Source organism: Haliotis asinina, chromosome 6 (assembly GCF_037392515.1).
Source record: "Haliotis asinina isolate JCU_RB_2024 chromosome 6, JCU_Hal_asi_v2, whole genome shotgun sequence".
Classification (NCBI taxonomy): Eukaryota; Metazoa; Mollusca; class Gastropoda; order Lepetellida; family Haliotidae; genus Haliotis; species Haliotis asinina.
This window is the reverse complement of record NC_090285.1, coordinates 67,674,643-67,691,791: the sequence shown is the minus strand read 5'-3', so window position 1 is coordinate 67,691,791 and position 17,149 is coordinate 67,674,643. Positions and strand designations below refer to the sequence as shown.

Below are 17,149 nucleotides of genomic sequence, written 5' to 3'. Positions count from 1 at the left end.
CCCATGTCTTGTGGGGTCCTTGGTTACTGTAGGTCCCAGGCAACCCATGTCTTGTGGAGTCCTTGGTTACTGTAGGTCCCAGGCAACCCATGTCTTGTGGAGTCCTTGGTTTCCGTAGGTCCCAGGCAACCCATGTCTTGTGGAGTCCTTGGTTTCCGTAGGTCCCAGGCAACCCATGTCTTGTGGAGTCTTTGGTTTCCGTAGGTCCCAGGCAACCCATGTCTTGTGGAGTCCTTGGTTTCTGTAGGTCCCAGGCAACCCATGTCTTGTGGAGTCCTTGGTTACTGTAGGTCCCAAGCAACCCATGTCTTGTGGAGTCCTTGGTTTCTGTAGGTCCCAGGCAACTCATGTCTTGTGGAGTCCTTGGTTTCCGTAGGTCCCAGGCAACCCATGTCTTGTGGAGTCCTTGGTTTCTGTAGGTCCCAGGCAACCCATGTCTTGTGGAGTCCTTGGTTTCTGTAGGTCCCAGGCAACCCATGTCTTGTGGAGTCCTTGGTTTCTGTAGGTCCCAGGCAACCCATGTCTTGTGGAGTCCTTGGTTACTGTAGGTCCCAAGCAACCCATGTCTTGTGGAGTCCTTGGTTACTGTAGGTCCCAGGCAATCCATGTCTTGTGGAGTCCTTGGTTACCGTAGGTCCCACGCAACCCATGTCTTGTGGAGTCCTTGGTTTCTGTAGGTCCCAGGCAACCCGTGTCGTGTGGAGTCCTTGGTTACTGTAGGTCCCAGGCAACCCATGTCTTTTGGAGTCCTTGGTTACTGTAGGTCCCTGGCAACCCATGTCTTGTGGAGTTCTTGGTTACTGTAGGTCCCAGGCAACCCATGTCTTGTGGAGTCCTTGTTTACTGTAGGTCCCAGGCAACCCATGTCTTGTGGAGTCCTTGTTTACTGTAGGTCCCAGGCAACCCATGTCTTGTGGAGTCCTTGTTTACTGTAGGTCCCTGGCAACCCATGTCTTGTGGAGTCCTTGGTTACTGTAGGTCCCACGCAACCCATGTCTTGTGGAGTCCTTGGTTTCTGTAGGTCCCAGGCAACCCATGTCTTGTGGAGTCCTTGGTTTCTGTAGGTCCCTGGCAACCCATGTCTTGTGGGGTCCTTGGTTACTGTAGGTCCCAGGCAACCCATGTCTTGTGGAGTCCTTGGTTACTGTAGGTCCCAGGCAACCCATGTCTTGTGGAGTCCTTGTTTACTGTAGGTCCCAGGCAACCCATGTCTTGTGGAGTCCTTGTTTACTGTAGGTCCCAGGCAACCCATGTCTTGTGGAGTCCTTGTTTACTGTAGGTCCCTGGCAACCCATGTCTTGTGGAGTCCTTGGTTACTGTAGGTCCCACGCAACCCATGTCTTGTGGAGTCCTTGGTTTCTGTAGGTCCCAGGCAACCCATGTCTTGTGGAGTCCTTGGTTTCTGTAGGTCCCTGGCAACCCATGTCTTGTGGGGTCTTTGGTTACTGTAGGTCCCAGGCAACCCATGTCTTGTGGAGTCCTTGGTTACTGTAGGTCCCAGGCAACCCATGTCTTGTGGAGTCCTTGTTTACTGTAGGTCCCAGGCAACCCATGTCTTGTGGAGTCCTTGTTTACTGTAGGTCCCAGGCAACCCATGTCTTGTGGAGTCCTTGGTTACAGTTACTATAGGTTAGTAGATCATTCGCCATATTAATTTCAAACTCAATACGCTACTAACGTTCATCTCAGTCGCTGAAACAACCGTAAGGATTCAATGGCAGTTATGAACTACACCTTGACCTAAGTTGGACACTTAACCACGTCACGTCATCCTATCCGAATTGTTTAGATCGATGCTCATGCTCTTGATCACTGGATTATTAGGTCCAGACTCGATTATTGAAACACCGCCCCCGTGTAGCTGAAATATTGCTGAATGCAGCGTAAAACAAAACTAACTCACTCACCCACACACATAATTTTTTTTACATGGGGCGATAGACGCTGTAGAGCATGTTTAAGGTCAACAGTATTGTCTCGCTTCCGTCTAACACACGGCAACTCCTAGCCCATATTACCTTATCACATATTAAACATGGCCTCCTTCACACAGTTAAAAAAACCCTGGTCTATCTGTAAATCGGCCTTGTCACAATACCACACATGGAAGGTGGGGGCATGGTGGGCGAGCTGTCTAAGGCGCCAGGCTAGTGATCCTTGTGACTGCAAGAGTTGTATATTCCTTAGGGACCATTGGTAATATGGTCAGCCTTGAGATTGACATCCAGTGATCGAGGGGAAAAATAACAGCGCATTGAGCCTGTACTGGTTGGCTGCATGTGTGTGTGTTATAAATATGTTATATTTGTTACGGTTAATAATTTGCCGTGGCAAAAGGTATAAGAAATCCCCTCAAAACAAGCAAAATATAACACTGACAAGTCTAAATATTTCAATATTTCAATATTTTTGTATTGAACTGTCAAAATATCATGTACAATTGAACTGAACTGAGTCAGATCTAAAGTAATGGGTCACAAATATATTATCAACTCACCAAAGTCTTGGTTTGAGAGTAAGAAATATATAGTTATACTGAATGTAACACGACGATCGGTCAGGCAGCGGTCATGTAGTTCGAGCGTTGACAAAGCTGGCAGGTTGGTGTACACCAGTTATCCGTGTGTCTGTGTGTCAACACACCAGTCTTTATGTACACAGTTACTAATTCCTGAATATTCCGGCGAAGTATTGAACCTTCGCCATGTTTCGCGATCTACAGGTCAAACACACCAAAGGGAGGTAACTCTAACGTGTTACCTTAAAATCATGCCGCTAAAATACTAATAGTACTGAATATTTATGATACGAAATGTGACCCAACAACAACTATCACTCAAAACAGTAAACATTGTGACCCAACAACAACTATCACCCAAAACTCTAAACATTGTGACCCAACAACAACTATCACCCAAAACTCTAAACATTGTGACCCAACAACAACTATCATCCAAAACTCTAAACATTGTGACCCAACAACAACTATCACCCAAAACTCTAAACATTGTGACCCAACAACAACTATCATCCAAAACTCTAAACATTGTGACCCAACAACAACTATCACCCAAAACTCTAAACATTGTGACCCAACAACAACTATCACCCAAAACTCTAAACATTGTGACCCAACAACAACTATCATCCAAAACTCTAAACATTGTGACCCAACAACAACTATCACCCAAAACTCTAAACATTGTGACCCAACAACAACTATCACCCAAAACTCTAAACATTGTGACCCAACAACAACTATCATCCAAAACTCTAAACATTGTGACCCAACAACAACTATCACTCAAAACAGTAAACGTTGTGACCCAATCATAATTATTACTTAATCAATATTACAGTTTACAGAAAATACACCCTCGTAACAATAATATTTTATATCGATATCAAACCCCACCATGTTCCTTCTGTCCACACATATTAAGCTGACACGGTCTAGTGTAACGGGAAAACTGTTCACAACTGTGTTAAAGCAAACTCACTCATTCACTCACTCCACCACTGATAAATGCATTGAACATTACCATGAGCTGAAAGCTGGAAATCCACAAAGGTCCTCTTCGAGCTACGTCTGACATCAGTATCGTTTATGTGTTTCTCGAAACCACTCATGATCGAAAGTTGGGTAAAAGGTTAAAATGTATGAATAAAGAAATCGTAATTTGTTCTGAATAAGAAGAGAATATAAGAACTTGGATTACGGCTTAGTTTGCCAGTGCAGGTGTGACTATGCCAAATCTGTATTTGGAAAGGCAGAGTGTACGTGTTATATAGAAACTAATTCGGTTTTGTTTAGTGCTCAGGAAACTATAAAATATAAACTGCAGTATCATTTGTCGTCAAATTTGAAGATTTCGAAGTCTTAACACAGAATGCACTGCAAGCACAGCAGCAGAGAACAGCAAAGTAAATAACTCAGATGTTACTGACACGCACATTATCTAATATATGACTTAGACAGTGTATACATACATTAAATGGATACTAGAAACAAGGGTTTTAATGCCTACCGTTTAGCCTCCTTGTGAAGTTTCAGGTGTCTTCCCTCTCAGAAGGTGGAGCTAGTTGAACGGACAGTCGGTAGGTCCGGACTTTGAGCCCGCGGAATTTACAATAACCAATTTTACCTTCGGTTTAGCGGTCAAATTACAGTCGTGACACGAGAAACACAGAATTACAAAATGTTGCTTTTATGAAAAAAAAGGGCTTCGATTAATAGAATGAACAAGTCCTTTAAGACGTTGCTCTTTGACTGCGGAGCTCGATCAATATCTCAATAGCAGTTGCAAATGTCAAAGACGTCCATATAATCTCCAACAGTCTCCAAGACACGGGAACATACATGAACAACTGGGTTCAACTAGGAATGAAAAGCGGCAATTTCTTCATTAGAATATATCCGACGTTTTGGTGTAGATGCTAACATCGTTATGACGCATGTGATGTACAGTACTGTTTATAAAGCATTTACATGCAGGTAATGTTGACTGATGTTTACACAGTATATAGGGTTGATGCGTGTGATACCTAGTTCATTTTGTTCATTATTGCATGCTTTATTCAATCATACAATTAAACTAATTACCTTAAACAGTGACATCATGAGGACGTTCACAAAATATGGAATAAACATGAATTAACAGAGGTCCAATTCTTTCACTTCCAAGAATGAATGAGTATTGCTTAATGCCGCACCATCACTTTTGCAGCTATAATGACAGGAACCATTCAAGAAGATCAAATGTATCATCATTTAGACATCTTCCGGTTTTACACGATCGCATTGGAAGAACCGCTGTTAGGGGCGTGGCCTTGTCGATTAGACAAGGGAGACTGTCGTTTTGCATGTGACATTGCGTACGTGCTGAACTGATGAACACCACATATAAACTTCAAAAAGGTGTGAGTGGGATTAGTTTGAATCTCACAAGCACCAACATATATTTTTTCAGATACAATTTTCAAAACTGTCGATTGAGACTGTTAGCTGTTGCATGTTAAAGGCACACATGAAAATGCCAACATTATCAGAGCGTTAACGAGCCGCTGGAGGCTATTGTACCACAAAATGGTCATCACCTGCGCGGTCAAGTCGACTGAGACGGCACTATTTACTGTACACAGTTGCGAGCCTGGGTCTGCCGAAATGTCATTGTAGTGGGTTGGAATCCCCGTTCGCCTTGCAGATGTCTTCTTACTTTGTCCAAACCTACATGATAACCTGGCAGACACAGGACTGGATACATGATAACCTGGCAGACACAGGACTGGATACATTTACACCCATGTTTCATGGCGGCTAAACGTGATAAGAAACAGTTATTCGATGGTGCTACATTTGCTGAGTTTCAGCCCGTCTTTATGGGATGCTTGGACCCTGGTAATATCATGATAACGTTGTAACTCTCTTGTCAAATCAAGCCTTCAGCTTTTTCTGTCGTTTGTCTGGTAATTCAGTAGTCTTAAATCATCTGTAGTGAGTGATTGGGTGTCATTTTACTTCGCCGTTGGCAGTATTCCAGCAATATGACAGAAACCAGAAATGCTCTTCACACATTGTACCCATGGAGGGAGCGAACACTTTGCTGTGAATTTAAAACTCGTCGGTCTGAAGCCAGTTAGTTTTATTCTGGACGATCTTGTGTGGAATGTCGATGTATATCTGTAGAAATGATTCTTCGTATCGATGGTATTAATCCTGAACTTCACTGGTTTGGACGACTTCTGTACCATACTTTGTTCACCTACGGGGTGTGGCACCAGGGTTATCAGGCCTAGGTGACATCACTGCTAAAGCCGTTTAGATCCACTGATTAATATCATCTAGAATATCGTGGCATCATGTTGATGATTTTGCATCGCAGTTTGGTATTATCGATTCTTGAGGCTGCGTTATTTCGAACTTTCTTATCGTTTCACATGCGTATAATCGAAAACGCTAAAATATTAACCTGACGTCGTTGTGAGGTACAGAAATACGCACGGGTCATTTTGTTTTGGGTCAAAAGTCATATTTGATACGTCTTATTGACTGCCTTTTTCTTATTTACTTTTAACCTCCCTCCGGCTCTCCCAAATGTTGATCATCGCCACTTGGTGTTAGCCGATAGCAGATGGCATCTTCGTGAGTTCCTTAGTCATGGTTGTTGATGTAGCCCAGGCTGTCACCCTAAGCACCGCTTAACAACCCAGTAAGGGGATTTGCCATAAAGGGACATTTTTCCCAGGGCTCTAGACTGAAAAAGAAAGGTACAAAGCCTCGGGTATTTGTCACGGGGCTTACTCTTCAACACCACCAACAACCCCCCAACCCCTTCACCCCCACCCCTTCACCAAACTCCTACGTGGTTAGAGCGAGAAAAGCACGGGATCCGTTTTAGTATAGCTACTTACATGAACAGGCAACAGTGCACGTCCTATAGTCGTCGTTCTTTCGCTTCACCTGTTCACGGTTATATACCAGTGTTCAATGGCCGCACTGGGAAGATTTAACCACACAAACGCGTCATGCCTCCACCATTTAATCACTCAGGTGTATCAGATTCAAACAGGCCTCAGTGGGTTTCACAATCTGGTTCTCTGGTTTCAGGATCTGTTCTCTGGTAACCACTGTTTACGTACAAACGCAGATTAGATAGGATACATAAAGTTCAGTTTTGATCCAGCCGGTTGTAATGTAGCGCAAACTGATGATCGACATGACGGGAACTGGCACGTATCTTTGTAGTGAACTGACGTCATTTGCCGGCTTCCTTCACGCAGACCCTCCGGTCTAGGCCAGAAAGATCTGATTATTATCATCCTTTTCACGTATTGTGAAGAGAAAAACCTAGATTCGATTCGAAGCAATGTCTGTCTTTCAGTGTTCACCGCAATGATATAGATGAGTGTTTTCTGGATTGTGGCCTCCTCGCCTATACCTGATTACTAATGTCAATGAAGACGGAAAAATGAAATACGTTACAGTGTTGATAGGATATAACACATTTTCTTTAGGCCAATGGTACTTTGTTTTGCCCGCTAATTTTGGAAATATGTCACATGAAATAGATTGTTATAAGCAGATTATGCATCACGTGAGTGGATATTGTTTCAATGCATTATGATTTCTATTTACGTTCAATACAGACTAACAAGGCAATGACGACACGTGGTGCACTAGTTAAATGCACATCTTCATAACAACAAATCAACAAGCCGCTTTCACACGGTGAGAGAAAGGTTTATGGCGAGACGGGCGGCATGACCTGGAGGTATGTCGCAGCACACTTTCCGTGACCTGACTCTCCTTCAAGGGTACTCGTGCAAGCCTTCAGCTCGGTTCCAAGGTCGCCTCGGGGCTGCTCTTCTGAACGCATACTTCTTTCAAAAGCCATGAATGATAGAAATAGGAACGATGTTTTGTATGAAGTATTCCATATTCTAACCCGGTCGATGTTTTGTCAGTTCGTTAAAACACCATATGCCAGATCGTGTTCAGTATATAGGACCATGTTGATATGAATAGGTTTAATTACTTTGTTGCAATTTCATAGACGTTGTACGTTTGTACCAGAAAGGCGTGCAGTAGGCCAATATTACCAGATTAACGATGGCCGATGGAGAAAAAACGTTCTTCGAGGTTATAAATTTTTGAATAACTGTGGGTTTTTTCAACGAGAGGAGGGGCAGGGAACAATACCTCAGGGAACCGCAGGGAACAATGCACAAATCACGGGTTGCCACAAAACCACAATTGTGAGGCTGGTGTTATATCTCAGAGAGACTGGTCGGACATCAACTGGTCGACAGAACACGAAGTGAAAGACCACGACCAACGAACACCGCCGTCTTCGTCCGCTGCACCTCCTTAACAGGTTCCCCACTCTGACGTCACCAGAAGGGGATGCTTTATCATATCCCGTCAGTAGCAGGACTATAGCTAGACGTTTCCACTAGTTTGGTCTGAGAGCATACCGACCCTTCAGAGGAATGACCTTGACCCGGCAACATCGACTCAACAGTGCAACGATGGCAAATACAACACTGGGACGGCGTGCTGTTTTCGAATGAATGCAGGTTCCAGCTTTACAGTGATGGCGGCCGAGTGCAAGTCTACCGGCGTAAAGGTGAACGCATGTCACGTTGCTGCGTGCAAGACGTGCATCCTCATGGTGGCGACAGTGTGATGATCTGGTGCTGTGTTTGTAGTGACGCTAAGACCGACCCGGTGGTTATAAACGGTACCCTCAACGCTGGCCACTACATCAAACAGCTCTTGACACCACGTGTTCAAAGAAAATGTTTCAATGTCAACAACATGCACGGTCTTCCGTGGCCAGCCAGATCCCATGACATGAAACCCATAGAACAACTCTAGCACCATCTTTGGAGACGGATTCAGCAACATCAGCAGTTTATTTATTGCTATGCTCTGACCGCCGTTATCATGTTACTTGAATATTTGTGAAAACGTGTGTGTCAACGTCCGAGAACGGGTCTAATATCTCTACATGCATATTCTATACTGTATTAAAAGAAAACCTAGTGAATGAACATGAAAGGGATCGGGTGGCTAGGCTTCCTGACTTTGTTGACACATGTTATCGTATCCTAGTTGCGTAGATCGATGTTCCTGTTGTTGATCACTGGATTGTCTGGTCAAGACTGGATTAGTTACAGACCGCCATCATATAGCTGAAATGTGTCCGAGTGCGCCGTAAAACTAAACTCACTCACTGGTAACAACAAAAATGAGGTGTGGATTATCTGAGTACATGTTACATGATAAGAGGGCATTGTATATCGTCCTGACAAACGACGCTCCATAAGTACTTCTAGACTTCTGGATGTCAACCATACGATTTCATTGGTTGAAATATGGTTGAAAGCACAATGAGTCTTTCCTACGAATTTAATGATGAATAGAATGTAAAAATAGTCCCTGACCATAACGCCCACCCACTTATTCACCCATCCACCCATTCCCTCACTACTTCTACTTTGGTGGCTACATGTGAAATCATCCCAAGCTCGCATATACCCATTACCCATTACCCATGTGCACGTAAACGCCCAGTGAATGTACTCGCATGAGTGCGTATTTACCTGTATTACACACGTAGGTAATACTATACAAATGAACCGGATATAAATATTTCGCAGTCACGATTTTAAACTGGAATCGCCAGGAGCGTTGGGGCTCAACCAGGAATCTATATAATTTTGAAGAAGCAACATCTGCCCCACTAAGTGTTGCCTTGTTTTAAGCGGTCAAGATTTTAAGCTAGGAGAAAAGGACTCATTGGGTCAAGGACAGTATTCGGCTTGCGTTTACCTGGTGATAGCGTTTTTCCCAAAGGTGAGAGTTTGGCACGTATCTGGGTATCTTTCAGGGAAACCTCTTGGAGTAACAAGTCATTATGAGGTATTATTACATCACTATGTTCAAATGTGTCACGTAGTTTCACATGTGTATGGGTAAGAGTGCCTTACGTAACCCCCCACCTAATGGATGTAAGAGAATGTTCGCAAGCCGACGGGCTGCAGTAGTGACGTAGCTTTGGTGAGGGGTATGTTAGAATACTTTCCTGTGTATGTTTTTCAGATCTAGAGGTAATGGCGAACTGAACTTATGTCATGACAACCACAGAATGTAGTAGTCGAATGTTGTGTATAAATGGTATTGTATGAGTATTGAGCCTCACACATGAATATTGCTGAAACAGAGAAATCGTTTTGGCTCGACAATACATGTCACTATTACTCAGTAACGCTATGCGAGACATTCAACCTGGGTAGGAGGAGGAAAGGTTGAATTACCTCTGAACTGTGAATGTGGTTTGTTTAACTCAGGTCTCGTTTGTGAAGGCAATCAGTGAACATTAGTTAGTAGTCGGCAAAATTGTCACCTAGTTGGTCTGTCTAGTTCTGCCTCTAGTACGGAAAGTGCTTTGTTGCATTGCTTCTGTCTCCGTCCGAACTGCCTTGGCCCTCGAAAAACTGTCTAACCCACGTGTTCTCATTCTTGTGGGAAAGGACATAATGCCAGGGACATTCCCAGACACGATGAGTGAGTGATGGTATTGATGAGTGGGTGATGGTATTGATGAGTGAGTGATGGCACTGATGAGTGAGTGGTGGTATTGATGAGTGGGTGATGGTACTGATGAGTGAGTGATGGTACTGATGAGTGAGTGATGGTATTGATGAGTGGGTGATTGTATTGATGAGTGAGTGATGGTATTGATGAGTGAGTGATGGTATTGATGAGTGAGTGATGGTATTGATGAGAGTGATGATATTGATGAGTGAGCGATGGTATTGATGAGTGAGTGATGGTACTGATGAGTGAGCGATGGTATTGATGAGTGAGTGATGGTATTGATGAGAGTGATGATATTGATGAGTAGGTTATTGTACTGATGAGTGAGTGATGGTATTGATGAGTGAGTGATGGTATTGATGAGTGAGTGATGGTATTGATGAGTGAGTGATGGTATTGATGAGAGTGATCGTACTGATGAGTGAGTGATGATATTGATGAGTGAGTGATGGTTTTGATGAGTGAGTGATGGTATTGATGAGAGTGATGATATTGATGAGTGAGCGATCATATTGATGAGTGAGTGATGGTATTGATGAGTGAGTGATGGCACTGATGAGTGAGTGGTGGTATTGATGAGTGGGTGATGGTATTGATGAGTGAGTGATGGTATTGATGAGTGAGGGATGGTATTGATGAGTGGATGACTGTATTGATGAGTGAGTGATGGTATTGATGAGTGAGTGATGGTATTGATGAGTGAGTGATGGTATTGATGAGAGTGATGGTATTGATGAGTGAGTGATGGTACTGATGAGTGAGTGATGGTACTGATGAGTGAGCGATGGTACTGATGAGTGAGTGATGGTACTGATGAGTGGGTGATGGTATTGATGAGTGAGGGATGGTATTGATGAGTGGGTGATTGTATTCATGAGTGAGTGATGGTATTGATGAGTGAGTGATGGTATTGATGAGTGAGTGATGGTATTGATGAGAGCGATGGTATTGATGAGTGAGTGATGGTATTGATGAGTGAGTGATTGTATTGATGAGTGAGTGATGGTATTGATGAGTGAGTGATGGTATTGATGAGTGGGTTACTGTACTGATGAGTGAGTGATGGTATTGATGAGTGAGTGATGGTATTGATGAGAGTGATGGTACTGATGAGTGAGCGATGATATTGATGAGTGAGTGATGGTTTTGATGAGTGAGTGATGGTATTGATGAGAGTGATGATATTGATGAGTGAGCGATGATATTGATGAGTGAGTGATGGTATTGATGAGTGAGTGATGGCACTGATGAGTGAGTGGTGGTATTGATGAGTGGGTGATGGTATTGATGAGTGAGTGATGGTATTGATGAGTGAGGGATGGTATTGATGAGTGGATGACTGTATTGATGAGTGAGTGATGGTATTGATGAGTGAGTGATGGTATTGATGAGTGAGTGATGGTATTGATGAGAGTGATGGTATTGATGAGTGAGTGATGGTACTGATGAGTGAGCGATGGTACTGATCAGTGAGCGATGGTACTGATGAGTGAGTGATGGTACTGATGAGTGGGTGATGGTATTGATGAGTGAGTGGTGGTATTGATGAGTGGGTGATTGTATTGATGAGTGAGTGATGGTATTGATGAGTGAGTGATTGTATTGATGAGTGAGTGATGGTATTGATGAGTGAGTGATGGTATTGATGAGTGGGTTACTGTACTGATGAGTGAGTGATGGTATTGATGAGTGAGTGATGGTATTGATGAGTGAGTGATGGTATTGATGAGTGGGTTACTGTACTGATGAGTGAGTGATGGTATTGATGAGTGAGTGATGGCACTGATGAGTGAGTGATGGTATTGATGAGTGGGTGATGGTATTGATGAGTGAGTGATGGCACTGATGAGTGAGTGGTGGTATTGATGAGTGAGTGATGGTATTGATGAGAGTGATGATATTGATGAGTGAGCGATGATATTGATGAGTGAGTGATGGTATTGATGAGTGGGTGATGGTATTGATGAGTGAGTGATGGCACTGATGAGTGAGTGGTGGTATTGATGAGTGGGTGATGGTACTGATGAGTGAGTGATGGTATTGATGAGTGGGTGATTGTATTGATGAGTGAGAGATGGCACTGATGAGTGAGTGGTGGTATTGATGAGTGAGTGATGGTACTGATGAGTGAGTGATGGTATTGATGAGTGAGGGATGGTATTGATGAGTGGGTGATTGTATTCATGAGTGAGTGATGGTATTGATGAGTGAGTGATGGTATTGATGAGTGAGTGATGGTATTGATGAGAGCGATGGTATTGATGAGTGAGTGATGGTATTGATGAGTGAGTGATGGTACTGATGAGTGAGTGATGGTATTGATGAGTGAGTGATGGTATTGATGAGAGTGATGATATTGATGAGTGAGCGATGATATTGATGAGTGAGTGATGGTATTGATGAGTGGGTGATGGTATTGATGAGTGAGTGATGGCACTGATGAGTGAGTGGTGGTATTGATGAGTGGGTGATGGTACTGATGAGTGAGTGATGGTATTGATGAGTGAGGAATGGTATTGATGAGTGGGTGATTGTATTGATGAGTGAGTGATGGTATTGATGAGTGAGTGATGGTATTGATGAGTGAGTGATGGTATTGATGAGAGTGATGGTATTGATGAGTGAGTGATGGTACTGATGAGTGAGCGATGGTATTGATGAGTGGGTTATTGTATTGATGAGTGAGTGATGGTATTGATGAGTGAGTGATGGTATTGATGAGTGAGTGGTGGTACTGATGAGTGAGTGATGGTATTGATGAGTGAGTGATGGTATTGATGAGTGGGTTACTGTACTGATGAGTGAGTGATGGTATTGATGAGTGAGTGATGGCACTGATGAGTGAGTGATGGTATTGATGAGTGGGTGATGGTATTGATGAGTGAGTGATGGCACTGATGAGTGAGTGGTGGTATTGATGAGTGAGTGATGGTATTGATGAGAGTGATGATATTGATGAGTGAGCGATGATATTGATGAGTGAGTGATGGTATTGATGAGTGGGTGATGGTATTGATGAGTGAGTGATGGCACTGATGAGTGAGTGGTGGTATTGATGAGTGGGTGATGGTACTGATGAGTGAGTGATGGTATTGATGAGTGGGTGATTGTATTGATGAGTGAGAGATGGCACTGATGAGTGAGTGGTGGTATTGATGAGTGAGTGATGGTACTGATGAGTGAGTGATGGTATTGATGAGTGAGGGATGGTATTGATGAGTGGGTGATTGTATTCATGAGTGAGTGATGGTATTGATGAGTGAGTGATGGTATTGATGAGTGAGTGATGGTATTGATGAGAGCGATGGTATTGATGAGTGAGTGATGGTATTGATGAGTGAGTGATGGTACTGATGAGTGAGTGATGGTATTGATGAGTGAGTGATGGTATTGATGAGAGTGATGATATTGATGAGTGAGCGATGATATTGATGAGTGAGTGATGGTATTGATGAGTGGGTGATGGTATTGATGAGTGAGTGATGGCACTGATGAGTGAGTGGTGGTATTGATGAGTGGGTGATGGTACTGATGAGTGAGTGATGGTATTGATGAGTGAGGAATGGTATTGATGAGTGGGTGATTGTATTGATGAGTGAGTGATGGTATTGATGAGTGAGTGATGGTATTGATGAGTGAGTGATGGTATTGATGAGAGTGATGGTATTGATGAGTGAGTGATGGTACTGATGAGTGAGCGATGGTATTGATGAGTGGGTTATTGTATTGATGAGTGAGTGATGGTATTGATGAGTGAGTGATGGTATTGATGAGTGAGTGGTGGTACTGATGAGTGAGTGATGGTATTGATGAGTGAGTGATGGTATTGATGAGTGGGTGATTGTATTGATGAGTGAGTGATGGTATTGATGAGTGAGTGATGGTATTGATGAGTGAGTGATGGTATTGATGAGTGAGGGATGGTATTGATGAGAGTGATGATATTGATGAGTGAGCGATGATATTGATGAGTGAGTGATGGTATTGATGAGTGGGTGATGGTATTGATGAGTGAGTGATGGCACTGATGAGTGAGTGGTGGTATTGATGAGTGAGTGATGATATTGATGAGTGAGCGATGATATTGATGAGTGAGTGATGGTATTGATGAGTGGGTGATGGTATTGATGAGTGAGTGATGGTACTGATGAGTGAGTGATGGTATTGATGAGTGAGTGATGGTATTGATGAGTGGGTTATTGTATTGATGAGTGAGTGATGGTATTGATGAGTGAGTGATGGTATTGATGAGTGAGTGATGGTATTGATGAGTGAGTGATTGTACTGATGAGTGAGCGATGGTATTGATGAGTGGGTTACTGTACTGATGAGTGAGTGATGGTATTGATGAGTGAGTGATGGCACTGATGAGTGAGTGATGGTATTGATGAGTGGGTGATGGTACTGATGAGTGAGTGATGGTATTGATGAGTGAGGGATGGTATTGATGAGTGAGTGATGGTATTGATGAGTGAGTGATCGTATTGATGAGTGAGTGATGGTATTGATGAGTGAGTGATGGTACTGATGAGTGAGTGATGGTATTGATGAGTGAGTGATGGTATTGATGAGTGAGTGATGGTATTGATGAGTGAGTGATGGTATTGATGAGTGAGTGATGGTATTGATGAGTGGGTGATGGTACTGATGAGTGAGCGAGGGTAGTGATGAGTGAGCGATGGTACTGATGAGTGAGTGATGGTATTGATGAGTGAGTGATGGTATTGATGAGTGAGTGATGGTATGGATGAGTGGGTTATTGTACTGATGAGTGAGTGATGGTATTGATGAGTGAGTGATGGTATTGATGAGTGAGCGATGGTATTGATGAGTGAGCGATGGTACTGATGAGTGGGTGATGGTATTGATGAGTGAGTGATGGTATTGATGAGTGAGTGATGGTATTGATGAGTGGGTTATTGTACTGATGAGTGAGTGATGGTATTGATGAGTGAGTGATGGTATTGATGAGTGGGTGATGGTACTGATGAGTGATCGATGGTACTGATGAGTGAGCGATGGTACTGATGAGTGAGTGATGGTATTGATGAGTGAGTGATGGTATTGATGAGTGAGTGATGGTATTGATGAGTGGGTTATTGTACTGATGAGTGAGTGATGGTATTGATGAGTGAGTGATGGTATTGATGAGTGAGCGATATTGATGAGTGGGTTATTGTACTGATGAGTGAGTGATGGTATTGATGAGTGAGTGATGGTATTGATGAGTGAGTGATGGTATGGATGAGTGGGTTATTGTACTGATGAGTGAGTGATGGTATTGATGAGTGAGTGATGGTATTGATGAGTGAGCGATGGTATTGATGAGTGAGCGATGGTACTGATGAGTGGGTGATGGTATTGATGAGTGAGTGATGGTATTGATGAGTGAGTGATGGTATTGATGAGTGGGTTATTGTACTGATGAGTGAGTGATGGTATTGATGAGTGAGTGATGGTATTGATGAGTGGGTGATGGTACTGATGAGTGATCGATGGTACTGATGAGTGAGCGATGGTACTGATGAGTGAGTGATGGTATTGATGAGTGAGTGATGGTATTGATGAGTGAGTGATGGTATTGATGAGTGGGTTATTGTACTGATGAGTGAGTGATGGTATTGATGAGTGAGTGATGGTATTGATGAGTGAGCGATATTGATGAGTGGGTTATTGTACTGATGAGTGAGTGATGGTATTGATGAGTGAGTGATGGTATTGGAGAGTGAGTGGTGGTATTGATGAATGCGAGTTGGTACTGATGAGTGAGTGATGGTATTGATGAGTGAGTGATGGTATTGATGAGTGGGTTCTTGTACTGATGAGTGAGTGATGGTATTGATGAGTGAGTGATGGTATTGATGAGTGGGTTGTTGTACTGATGAGTGAGTGATGGTATTGATGAGTGAGTGATGGTATTGGAGAGTGAGTGGTGGTTTTGATGAATGCGAGTTGGTACTGATGAGTGAGTGATGGTATTGATGAGTGAGTGATGGTATTGATGAGTGGGTTCTTGTACTGATGAGTGAGTGATGGTATTGATGAGTGAGTGATGGTATTGATGAGTGAGTGATGGTATTGATGAGAGTGATCGTACTGATGAGTGAGTGATGATATTGATGAGTGAGTGATGGTTTTGATGAGTGAGTGATGGTATTGATGAGAGTGATGATATTGATGAGTGAGCGATCATATTGATGAGTGAGTGATGGTATTGATGAGTGAGTGATGGCACTGATGAGTGAGTGGTGGTATTGATGAGTGGGTGATGGTATTGATGAGTGAGTGATGGTATTGATGAGTGAGGGATGGTATTGATGAGTGGATGACTGTATTGATGAGTGAGTGATGGTATTGATGAGTGAGTGATGGTATTGATGAGTGAGTGATGGTATTGATGAGAGTGATGGTATTGATGAGTGAGTGATGGTACTGATGAGTGAGTGATGGTACTGATGAGTGAGCGATGGTACTGATGAGTGAGTGATGGTACTGATGAGTGGGTGATGGTATTGATGAGTGAGGGATGGTATTGATGAGTGGGTGATTGTATTCATGAGTGAGTGATGGTATTGATGAGTGAGTGATGGTATTGATGAGTGAGTGATGGTATTGATGAGAGCGATGGTATTGATGAGTGAGTGATGGTATTGATGAGTGAGTGATTGTATTGATGAGTGAGTGATGGTATTGATGAGTGAGTGATGGTATTGATGAGTGGGTTACTGTACTGATGAGTGAGTGATGGTATTGATGAGTGAGTGATGGTATTGATGAGAGTGATGGTACTGATGAGTGAGCGATGATATTGATGAGTGAGTGATGGTTTTGATGAGTGAGTGATGGTATTGATGAGAGTGATGATATTGATGAGTGAGCGATGATATTGATGAGTGAGTGATGGTATTGATGAGTGAGTGATGGCACTGATGAGTGAGTGGTGGTATTGATGAGTGGGTGATGGTATTGATGAGTGAGTGATGGTATTGATGAGTGAGGGATGGTATTGATGAGTGGATGACTGTATTGATGAGTGAGTGATGGTAT

At 43.1% G+C, this 17,149-nt stretch overlaps 1 protein-coding gene across 3 annotated transcripts in view; it reads left to right on the top strand.

Moving 5' to 3' along the window:
• Positions 1-17,149, top strand: part of LOC137286832 (probable cytochrome P450 49a1) — a 49,078-nt gene that overhangs the window by 8,179 nt on the left and 23,750 nt on the right. The window contains exon 1 of one of the 3 annotated variants that reach the window (XM_067818844.1): positions 9,157-9,358. The exons of 1 other annotated variant lie outside the window; for it this stretch is intronic. The gene's annotated coding sequence lies outside the window, so the exon portion shown is untranslated. Of the gene's footprint in view, positions 1-9,156; positions 9,425-17,149 lie in introns of those variants that run through there. One more of the 3 variants, XM_067818842.1, reaches the window with a different exon arrangement.